Source organism: Triticum urartu, chromosome 2, assembly GCF_003073215.2.
Source record: "Triticum urartu cultivar G1812 chromosome 2, Tu2.1, whole genome shotgun sequence".
In the NCBI taxonomy this organism is placed as follows: Eukaryota; Viridiplantae; Streptophyta; class Magnoliopsida; order Poales; family Poaceae; genus Triticum; species Triticum urartu.
In genome coordinates, this window is record NC_053023.1 from 650,314,709 (window position 1) to 650,325,807 (window position 11,099).

At 49.4% G+C, this 11,099-nt stretch overlaps 1 pseudogene; it reads left to right on the forward strand.

Annotated features, from left to right (window-relative positions):
* Positions 1 to 1,825: 1,825 nt before the first annotated feature.
* On the forward strand, positions 1,826 to 7,305 carry LOC125533888 (annotated as a pseudogene).
* Positions 7,306 to 11,099: the final 3,794 nt, after the last annotated feature.

Sequence of the window (11,099 nt, forward strand, 5' to 3'; positions counted from 1 at the left end):
ATATTGTGCCCGTTTGAAGCTTGAAATTGTTCTCCAATGGTGTGTGATGTTGTTGCTTGAAGAAACCTAGCGGTTGGATATTGCCTTTATTATGTATGTGGTTGATTGTTGGAGCTTGTTCAACCTAGTTGCATTACTTGCCGACCCATTGGATGAGTCCTATGTTTTGTGCGCGTGCCATTTGTATATGTGTTGCACGGGTTATTAGTAATATGTTGGACACCACATGGCGCGAGTAAGTGCTTTTACTCGGCGGATCGAACATGCAATGGTCTAACAAATAGCATGGCATGTCCAAATGACATCCCAACTGAAGTAGACAGACAGGTCGGTACGATGAAAGTCAAAAATCTAATGCCCCCCACCAACATAATTATCGATGTGTGATTGGGTGATATTTCGTTGGCTTTACCCAGCTGAGTTTCCCATCCGGAACGACGGAGATAAAAGGGAACCGAGCAAACCGATGGTGCTATCCAGGGAAGATCATGTGAGAGGCGCGCGCACATGGAAGGCGAAACAAGACTGAGTGAGCCAACCAGAACATCGACGGGTGTCTTGGTTGGGCATCAACCTGACACCTGTCTGAATCAATGTTGGCAAAAGGGAGACGAACAAGCAGATCAATGTTGGCACCACCCTCCAAAAGGTGTAGGCGAGGTTGTTGATGATGGGCTCCTTAGTCTTGTGCTTTAAAAGATAATCTCCTCAACACTCAAATACACTCTCCCATATTTTGGCTTTGGAGCAGGAGAGGGTTTGGGGGAAAGCACTAGAAATCAAAGTATCAATGGCTGGAGTGGAGTCCCTTTGAAATCAGCACAATGAGTGGGATCTCTCTTAGAAATATGGATGTGTAATGTGTTTGCTTCGAGAGACAATGGTGGAGTGGGTGTGGGTATATATAGGTAGCAACAAAAATCTGATCATTACTCACTTTTGCACACTTCGGTGAGACTGGATGAGAACACTCAGTCAGACCGAACTGTACAAAAGATTCAAACTTTGAATATTTCGGTGACTCCGGATGAAACATTTTGGTGGCTTAGAGTTGTGATGACCTAAGCACTTTACACACTTCAGTGTCACTGACTGAAACCGTTTGAAAATACCGAACGAATTACAGTAGGCAACAGAAGGTTGGCTAGGGCTCTTTGGTGAGACCGAAGGGTCACTCGATGAGACCAAAAGTTTAGGGTTTAGGACAAGGAATATATCAATGTGTCTCGGTGACTCTGGTGTAAAATGTTTCTGTCAATCTGATTGAACATATGGTTGTGATATAGTGGGAAAGTGAGAACTTTGTATGTGGCTTTTGAAGTTTGAGCTTTAAGCACTCGAGCAAGAGACCTATTATCACGACATCATCCTCTTTTGATAGTATTGGCATATCTTGGACTCAATATGATCTTGCGTCACTTAAATATAAAATGGAGTTTGAGGCTTGACAAACACTTGTCCTTTGCATTTTGTGGGGTCCACTTTCACATCCCATTGTGTACCTAAATTGAAGTTTCCTGAAATATCCTTTTGTATAGGCATTAGTTCAATGAGATATATATATTGTTATGAATTAACAAAACCATCGAGGGATTATATGCACTTTCGGCAACACAAAAGCTACATACTACTAGATGGATAAAACTATCCTACTATCATCGGAAATGTCGTCGACCTCCGTGCCGGTAGTGCCGAACGGACCAGTCTCCTGGTCATTGGTCGTGGCCCGAAGCTTGGGCTCCTACTCGGAGTCCAGCTCCGAATCCGCCTGGCGGAGGTAGCACGGTTTGCCGCGACCTCGAGCTCCGACTGGATGGAGTCGAGGATGGCCTACAACTCCCCCGCCTCCTCCGCTTGGGCCATGTGAAACTTAGCTAGCGCGTCAGCCATGCCTATTTCGGCATCCGAAGGCGGCGGATTCACCCCGCCTTCTTCCTCCTCCGTCTTTGTTTTCTCCATGTCCGCATCCAGCGCCTCCTACTCCGACGCCTGATGTCCGCCACTCCCTCCTCATTTGGTGCCTCCTGCTCGGGAGAGTACGGAGGCAAGCCAGTTGCAATCCAAGTGGCGCGTCGTGCCTGGATCTCCGCTAGGAGCTCCGACCGGCTTTGCGGAGTGAGCATGATGTAGGCGGTGATCCGCGGGCGGCCCATGGCTACTGACGAACGGCGAGCCCCTAGTGGCCTCGGAGTGGCGGTGCAGACGGGAATGAGAGGGTGGAAATGAGACTGTCCGTCTAGTTTAAATAGCCGAATTTGCCCTCTCGGGCTGTGCAGCGGAGCACGCATGGAGTGCATGCATGAATGCATCCTCACCGGACCGATGGGTTTTAACTTGTGTTTTTATGGGTCTAGCCGTTAGTCCGACATGATAGACACGTCTAGATAGACCGGGCCTCCTTATATCTGTCCCAGATATGGCTGAATATCGACAGTTCGGTGCATATAGGACCGGTTTGAGGAATCCAGCTGGATCGTAATTTACGACCGGTCACTGACCGGAGATGGTCCAAGATACCCGGCGCAATTTTACGCCGCCGACGGCTTCCACGCACGAACTGTCAAAAAACTATGCGGGTGCAAGATTCACAGATGCGCAAGAAATGCCCATGCGACCCTCTCGTGACGGATGCAGCCACGTAGTACCTTCGTAGTGCCTCAGTTTTTACACGCAGATGCGCCAGTAAAAACGACAATGTGTCTGCCCTCGACTCAGTGACCGACCACGTCCCGTTCGGCGCTGATACATTCCATGCACTTCCTCGCAGTGCCAGCTTAGCCAGCTCGCCACCCCGGGAGGGACGTCGCGTCTCGGTCTCCAACCAATTTGTACGTATGCACTCGCCCGTCTCCCGAACCACAACAGGCCACCGGCTCGCAACCGCGCACGGGCTGAAGATCCAATCCCGGATTGCTTTTTTGCGCTAGCAGGCGATGCACAGTTCTTCACTAGTCACTACCATGGATGCCCTGGCATATAGTAAGAAAAACTAAGAAGTACAAGAGTACTATACGCTCTAGCTCAAGGTCGCTCGCGGCCAATGGCAGGTCGCCACCGCTAAGCTCCACTAACAATACTAGGTAGCACGACTGAGAAACACATGCGGGAAGATGAACCGCTTCTGCGCTACGGAACAAGCAGCATATCCCGTCGGATCGCTTACTGTGGCGAAGGATTCGAAGATACTGCCGCAGGTAGCCAATTGTTGCAGCTCCTTTTGCTTATTATACTCGTGTTATTCTTCGCGCCGCCCTGGGCGCACGAGTGTATATATAGGCATGCTGATACCACGTCCCAGTGACCGCTCGAATCGTAGTCTCATCGACGACCACCGCCGAGGAAGCCGAGAGGCCGTACGTACGGCAGAGCGCGATCGAGATACGTAAGAGGGGCTTCTTCCAATGGCCGGCCGTGGCGGCGGAGCGTTCGTGCTCGTCGCGCTGTGCTTGCTCGAGCTCTCGCTGCATGTCGCCAGCGCCGCCACCGCCCCCGCCCCCGCCCCCGCGCCGCAGGGGCTCGTGCCGGCCATGTTCGTGTTCGGTGACTCGACGGTGGACGTCGGCAACAACAACAAGCTGCCGGGCTGCAAGCTCGAGTGCAGGGCCAACTACCCGCAGTACGGCGTCGACTACCCCTCCTCCCGCGCGCCCACCGGCCGCTTCAGCAATGGCAAAAACCTCGCTGACTTCATAGGTGCCGTGAAAACTTCTCTTCCCCCTTGAGCTCTAATAAGTACTACCTCCGTCCCAAAATAAGTGTAATACAAAGTTATACTAAACTTAAAACAGTTATTTTGAAACGGAGGAAGTATTTAAAATAAGTGACTTAATTTTATATTAGCTTTAATATAAGTTGTACTAAAGTTAAGGCAGTTATTTTGAGACGGGGGAGTACTACGTAGCAGAGGCTACTGGTTTTAGCTTCTTTTTTTGCGACGAATTTTTCCTAGGAGTATTTGTTTTGCTACTTAGTGAAAACGTGAGCAGTCTATGCAAGTTATCGTGCCAGCTAAGCAACGATCCAACGAAACTGAAAGCCTGCTGTCCTTTGAGTCTCCGAGTGACGATGTAGGCACTAGACGCCAAAGCCTTTCAGTTAATCTCGTTTCCTTTTTGGAAAGCGCCTTTCTGTTAGTCGAAGCAGACCATAGACACAACAGTGACTTATTTCTCTTTTGAGTTTTTCTGATGGACCTGCCGCGCAAGATCTTTGATCTTTCCCTGAAATCGATTTAAAATGATGAGTATGTGGCAAAATATATGATATAGCTGTTTTTTTCGCAAAATCTAGAACTTAATAGGATAATTGAAATGACTTGTCTTCAAATCTACTCCCTCCGTTCCGAATTACTTGTCGCAGGTATGGATATATCTAGATGTATTTTAGTTCTGGATACATCCATTTCTGCGACGAGTAATTTGGAATGGAGGGAGTACTTTGGTTGGAGCTCCAAAAAGAAAAAAATAAAGTAAATTCAAGGAAGAGTTTTTTTAACAGCCCACTTGGAGGTCGTGGACAGCTTTTCTTCTCCTCTTATTTCATATGGAATAATATCAGTTAAAATAAGAAGGAATAGGGAACATCATACATACGATGTCGATGTGCCGATGTGGAGTTGTGAGGAGCACTGAGACCTTGGAGCATGGATTGTTTAGGCTGCCCGTAATGGGTAGTGTCATTAGTTAGTATATCATGCATATGATACTAGTGTATAATACTTAGCACTTAAACAATTAAAAACACAAATTCATTGGTAGAGGTTGAGCACTTTCACCCTAGTAAAAGTGGCTTCTTATACAGCATGTCCAGGTTTTGACATAGAATTGCCATCACGGCCATACTTTTAAAATACCGAACCAGACCAACATTGCAAGCCGGGATAAGAATATTTTCATTTTTTGAGGAACAAATAAGAATATTATGTGTGAGCACCGCAAAGAAGGCCCGGTAGTTTGTTTTGTGTTTCTTTGTTGAAGTACTACTTTTATTATGCCATACACTTTGAGATGAATTATTTTCTCCAATTTACTTTAAACTACTCCCTCCATTCCAAATTACTAGTCGCAGAAATGGATGTATCTAGAACTAAAATACATCTAGATACATCCATACCTGTGACAAGTAATTCGAAACGGAGAGAGTATGGCCTAGACTAGTTTCGAACGTTAGTCCACCCAAGAAAAAAATAACGTACACACACTTAGCTCTTGCCCGCGAGCTCACTTCGCTCATGCATTTTTCACTAACCCTAAACTCTAAAAGCTCTTGTGGCAGTAGTGGTGGCGACCACGGCATTGGTAGAGGCAAGGGTACCTCTTACTCCTTGAGCTATGTTCGTCCCTTGTCAACCCTCTTGCAGATCTTGTGGTGGACTTAGAGCATATCGTTACAACTTACAAGGCTAGTCATAGTGCAGACACTTGTAAAAAATGTCACAGTGCAGATAATGTTTAAAACTTCAAACAATCTCCAGAGAATAGTTTTTAATTTGACAACGGGACCCAGAAGTTGGCATTGATACTCCCTACATTTCATAATGTTTTTTGAAAATTGAAAGCTTTCAAGTTTGATCAAGTATAGGAAAAATATCTACATCTAGAATATAAAATACATGTCATTTTATATTTTTATATTGTGAAGTTTGATATTGTACATATAATTAATTTTCTCTATAAACTTGATCAAAGTTCATGAAGTTTGACTTTAAACAAAGATTTTCTAAGTCTCATCTAGATGAGAATTAGCAAAGTCTTATCTAACACCTATACTATTTTATTAACCAAGCAAAAAAGAAAAGCGAAAAATCCTAGAAAAATCTATGTGCGCTACATAATCGAACAGAGGGAGTACGACAAAATAGGGGATGTGGCGACTTTGGTCACTGCTCCAAGCTCGTGATTCTGGGTCAAAACTCTCGTAACTGTTTAAAATACACAGTTATAATAAGAGACGAATCACAGGTAAATGGGAAAAAAAGGTACTTCTCCATATAATTCTAGTCCCGAACAAAAATAGTAGTAAATGTGAATCTCAATGCTAATGTTTTATAAGAATTTTTTGTTCCAGTAAGCATTAGCAACTCAGCTAACTTTTGTCATTCTATAATGTGGTTCTTTCCTCTATTCGCGAAGGACAAATGAGGTGAGTAACTTACGTATATTTGTTTGAACGAGCAGCTACCTTCCTGGGATTCGAGGAGAGCCCACCTGCTTACCATTCCCTCCCGGCCAAGGGCATCGTTCCACAGATGAAAAGCGGCGTCAACTTCGCATCAGGAGGGTCAGGCCTACAGGAGAACACGGGCCAGCTCCCTGTACGCACACTGGCTTGCCTTGTGTTCGCACTAGCCAGATCTGTCGATGTTATAGCACCGACGTAACGTAGCCACTGAATCCGCTTTTCTTCGTGCATGCAGTGTGGGCGACCAGTGTACAGCATGACCGACCAGCTCGAGAAGTTCACGTCGGCCGTCCAGATGATGGGGGAGGACTCGGACGACCTCATCTCCAGATCGCTCTTCTTCATCAGCGTCGGCAGCAACGACCTGTTCGAGTACGCCTTTCCCTGGCCGACGCCCTCCAACCGCAACGACACAGCCTTCCTGGGATGCCTCGTCGACCATTACAGGACCTACCTGCAGGTGCATGCCGTCCATATATGCTTGGTGTGGTGCTTCCAGTAATTGAGCGTGAAAGCCAACCTCGTCGCGATTGTTCTTGCAGGAGCTGTACGCGGTCGGGGCGAGGAAGTTCAGCATCGTCAGCCCGTCGCTGGTGGGGTGCTGCCCGTCGCAGAGGGCGGTCGCCCTGACACATGACAATGACACCGACCAGTTCAACTGCTTCGGCGCGGCGAACAAGCTCTCCAGGCAGCTGTACCCATTGATAGACTCGATGCTGCAGGGCCTCAACGCTGATCTCGACGGCATGAACTACTCCCTCTCCGACTCCGTAAAAATGGCCGAAATGGTCTTCGCCAGCGGCGGAAAAGCCGTCAGTACGTCGGCAACACACCCTCAAATACTACCTGTCACGGCGTCTTGCCGGGATGTTTCAGTGATGTGTGGTTCATTTTTGTTTGGCAGACATGACGGTGGTGGACACGGCGTGCTGCGCCGGCAAAGGACGGTTCGGGGAGGGCCAGTGCAACACCTCCGCCAAGCTCTGCCCGAACCGCAACGACTTCATGTTCTGGGACGGCTTCCATCCGACGGAGGCGGCGTCGTTCGCGGCCGCGTTCGAGCTCTTCGGCGACACCGGCGAATACCTCCACCCGATGAACGTGAGGCAGCTGGCGGCGCTGTAAGCGTGTAGAGCCGCGCAGACGACCTGACTTGTTTCTCCGTGCTCCGCCGACGTCTTGGTGTTGCTGATTATTCCAGAATAAGAAGTGGTGTGGGTAAACCTGTAGGGCGGGGAGCCAGAAATTTGGCCACTGGTTCGCTCATCCACTCGTTACCAGAACTTGATATGAATTTATGAAGATTGAACTTTATAGTCTTGCTAAATCACAGTCGACTGAGATTTTGTTATGTCTCAGATCGATGCTATATGAAATTTTACAATGAGATTCGTGCATAAAAATATTCTTCAGATTTTTTTCTTTATATGTTATGCCACTTGACTGAGACTTGGTTAAGTAGTCTTAGTCAACTAAAATTTAGCCACACTCTAAGACATGAATCTCCATATAAAAAATAAAAAATAAAAAATCCACGAATCTTCATATAAGATCTCATGGATATAGTATCACGTGAGACTTAGTTAAGTCTTAGTCGACTAAAATTTAGCGATCCCGTAAACTTTAAAGGCTAATTATAACAAAGGTATAACACCCATAAACATTATAACGAATAGAAATATAGTATCACGTATCACCTATGGTGTTGCATTAAAAACTGAACAGTTCAAGACATACCAGCTCGATAAAATTATAAACGGGATTGCTAAAACCAGATTCGATGAGGGGAGCGGTTTGTTAGACCGGTGTGGGAAGACATGTCTACGACAATCAGATTCGATGCGTCAAAATTCGATGATATGAGGAACTTTGCAATTTGGCAGATAGGGGTCAAGAACATTCTGAGTCAACAAGTTGCCTAAAGCCTGCCAAGATAGATATCGAAGATTGGGAAGATGTGAAGAGCAGGGCAGCTGGGACCATACGGTTATGCCTGAATGACTAGATCTTTTACCATGTGATGGATGAGATGACATCAGACAAAACCAAATTGGAAACTCAATTCCTGGAACAACAATTGTACAGACGCAGGAAGGGGCAGACCTTACTGAGCATATCAATGTATTCAACCAAGTGTTAGCAGACCTAGCTCGGCTAGATGCTAAAGTGGCGGATGAGAAAGTGGCAACACTTCTACTTCGTTACTTCGGCCCTATGCAAACTTTATCACTACTCTGATATATGGCAAGACTGTCGGTGTTGTAAGCAAGATTATGGCAGGACTGTTATCAAACGATCAGCGTGAAAAAGAAGTACTACCATTGAAGGTGTTGAAAGCAAGAAGGTGTGGACCAGGCCACCAGTTATAATTAAAGTAGCAGAAAGGAGAAGCTAAAGAAGAATAAGGAGCCGCGGGGCTATCATTGTAAGGATTATGGTCACATCAGGAGAGAATGCCCAACGTGGAAGAAGGCTGATGAATCGGCGTGTGGCGGTGTCCTTAGACAGTGATTCGGATGGTGACATGCTTACCATTTCAAGCGAGAAGTCCAATGAAGCATGGATATTAGCTAGATACAACATGCTCTTACCATGTGATGCCTAAGAGCATCTCCAGCCGGCCCCCCAAGACACCCCCTAAGAGGCCTTTTTTAACGCCGGTGGTCAAAAATCGTTCCAGTTACGGCCCCAACATCTCATTTTTCGCCGGATTTACCCAAAAACTCAGCCGGCGACCGCAGGTGAAACCCAGCCCATCGGGAGTCACTTGGGGGCGGAGAGAGAAGACTTTACATGCAATTGGCCCACAGTCAATCTCCCACGCCCTCTCTCTCCTTCCTTTTCTCCAGGTCCCACCCTCACGTGCTCGCCTTTCCTCTCCCCACGACGCGCCTGCCTCCCCGCCTGCTCGCCCTGCGTGTTGTGGCCGCCCTCGATGGAGCGGAGTGGAGCTCGTGGCCGGGCGTGGACGGGGCGAGGGCGATGGACTCCGGGGAGGCCACGAGCAACTCCGAGGCCGGGCGGGGCGAAGCATGGCCGGCGAGTTCACGGCCGGGCGAAGCGTGGCAGGGGCGGAGCGATTACAGCAAGAGCTGGCGTGCTCTGGGTCGCGTCCCGGCTCCTCGTGGCCTCCCGCAAGTACGAGCTGGTGCGGGGGCTCGCGGAGCTGGTGCGGCCGAGAAGCTCGCCACCGAGCTGCTGTGGCTCGGGCAGAAGTGGCCGGCAGCAGAGCGGATCGCGACCGGCGGGGCATGCCTGGGCTAGCGGGGCGCGCGAGGAGCAGGTGTGGGCGGCGGGGCGACCGCGGCCAGTGCTCCGGGATCAACCGCTTCGTCGCGCTCTTCGCTGTGCTGCTGCTCTCCTTCCACCACGTCGCGACATCGCCGTGCCGCTGCACTCCACGCTCCAGCACCACGCCGCGCCCCAGCAACCTCACCAACACCGGCCGGACAGGCGCAGGGCGCGCAGTCACAGCCGAGGCTGCGGTCCGACCGCCTCGCGGAGCTGCTCAGGGCGGAGCCGTCCGAGTGCGGCGACGACGAGGGCGAGGCGGACGCGGTCATGCGTGGCCGGGCATGGTGCACCACGGGCAGCAGCAGCCTCGACGGGTTGGTCAAGTGCGTGATGAGGAGGAGTCCGTCGACGTGCTGTGGAGCCGGAGAGCACGTAGCGGGAGCGGCCGGCGTGGTGCGCCTCGAGGTGGAGCCGGGAGGAGGCCGCGGCAGCCAGCCGTCGCCGTGCGTGACGAGATGCAGTCTGCGCGGCGCGGGGAGGACGTCGGCGGCGGCGCCGGGGGGTGCGCCGAGCTCGAGCAGCGCGTCGCCGGCGGCAGAAGACGAAGACGCGGCCGAGGGAGTCGCCCGGTCGGCTGGGGTCATCGCCGACGAGCTCGAGCTCGCGTGGCCCGGCACTTCCCACAACATGTTTGTTGTAATGACAAAGTGAAAAAGAAAAAATAAGACACAACCTGAGGGGCACAACGGCTGGAAAATTTTTGCACCCAAAGACAAAATTAGCGCCGGGGCCTCCCCAGGAGGCCGAAAAAACGCCTCCTGGGAGGCACAACGGCTGGAGATGCTCTAATAAAGAGTAGTTCACTTCCTAGAAGTATGGCAATTTTGGAGTACTCTTTAAAGGCGATAATATGCCTTGGCGCATGGTAGGTATTGGAGATGTTAAGATCAATACTGAAGATGGTGATGAACATGTGTTCAAAAATGTTAGAGCATCTCCAACAAGCGCACAAAAGTTTCACGCGCTAAAAGCGCCACTCTAGCACTTTTAGCGCGTCGGACCCAACATTGGTTTTTCAGATGCCAAAAAAAGCGCGCATAAAAAAACACGCAGTGGAAATTGTAAAGCATAGGCAATCCGGTGCCCCAAATTCACAGCATGAGATAGCGCTTTTTAGCGCGTGCCCAAACCTTTTTTGCGCGCGCACTATTTTACAGCTTCTGCTGGAGTTGTTCAAAAAAAACCCGAATTTTAGCGCGTGGAGCAGTTTTTGGGCGCCTGTTGGAGATGCTCTTAGACATGTGCCGAAGGTTTGGAGAAATCTAATTTTACTTGGCGAAATTCATGGTGATAACTATGTCTACAGGTGGACATTGACAAGAAGACCATGAGGATCAAGAAGGACAAGAAGTTCATGACGAAGGGAAGGAGGACAAAGAACAATTTGTACAAGATGTGAGCAAGCTTCGTTAAAGGTGGAGCTGGTGAGGAGCCACTAATGGCGATAATATCAGTCGAGGCTACTGAGGGAGTCCTGGGCTAAGGGGTCCTCGGGCGTCCGGCATGTTGCCATGGGCCGGACTGATGGGCTGTGAAGATACGAAGACCGAAGACTGCACCCGTGTCCGGATGGGACTCTCCTTGGCGTGGAAGGCAAGCTTGGCGACGGAATATGTAGATTCCCT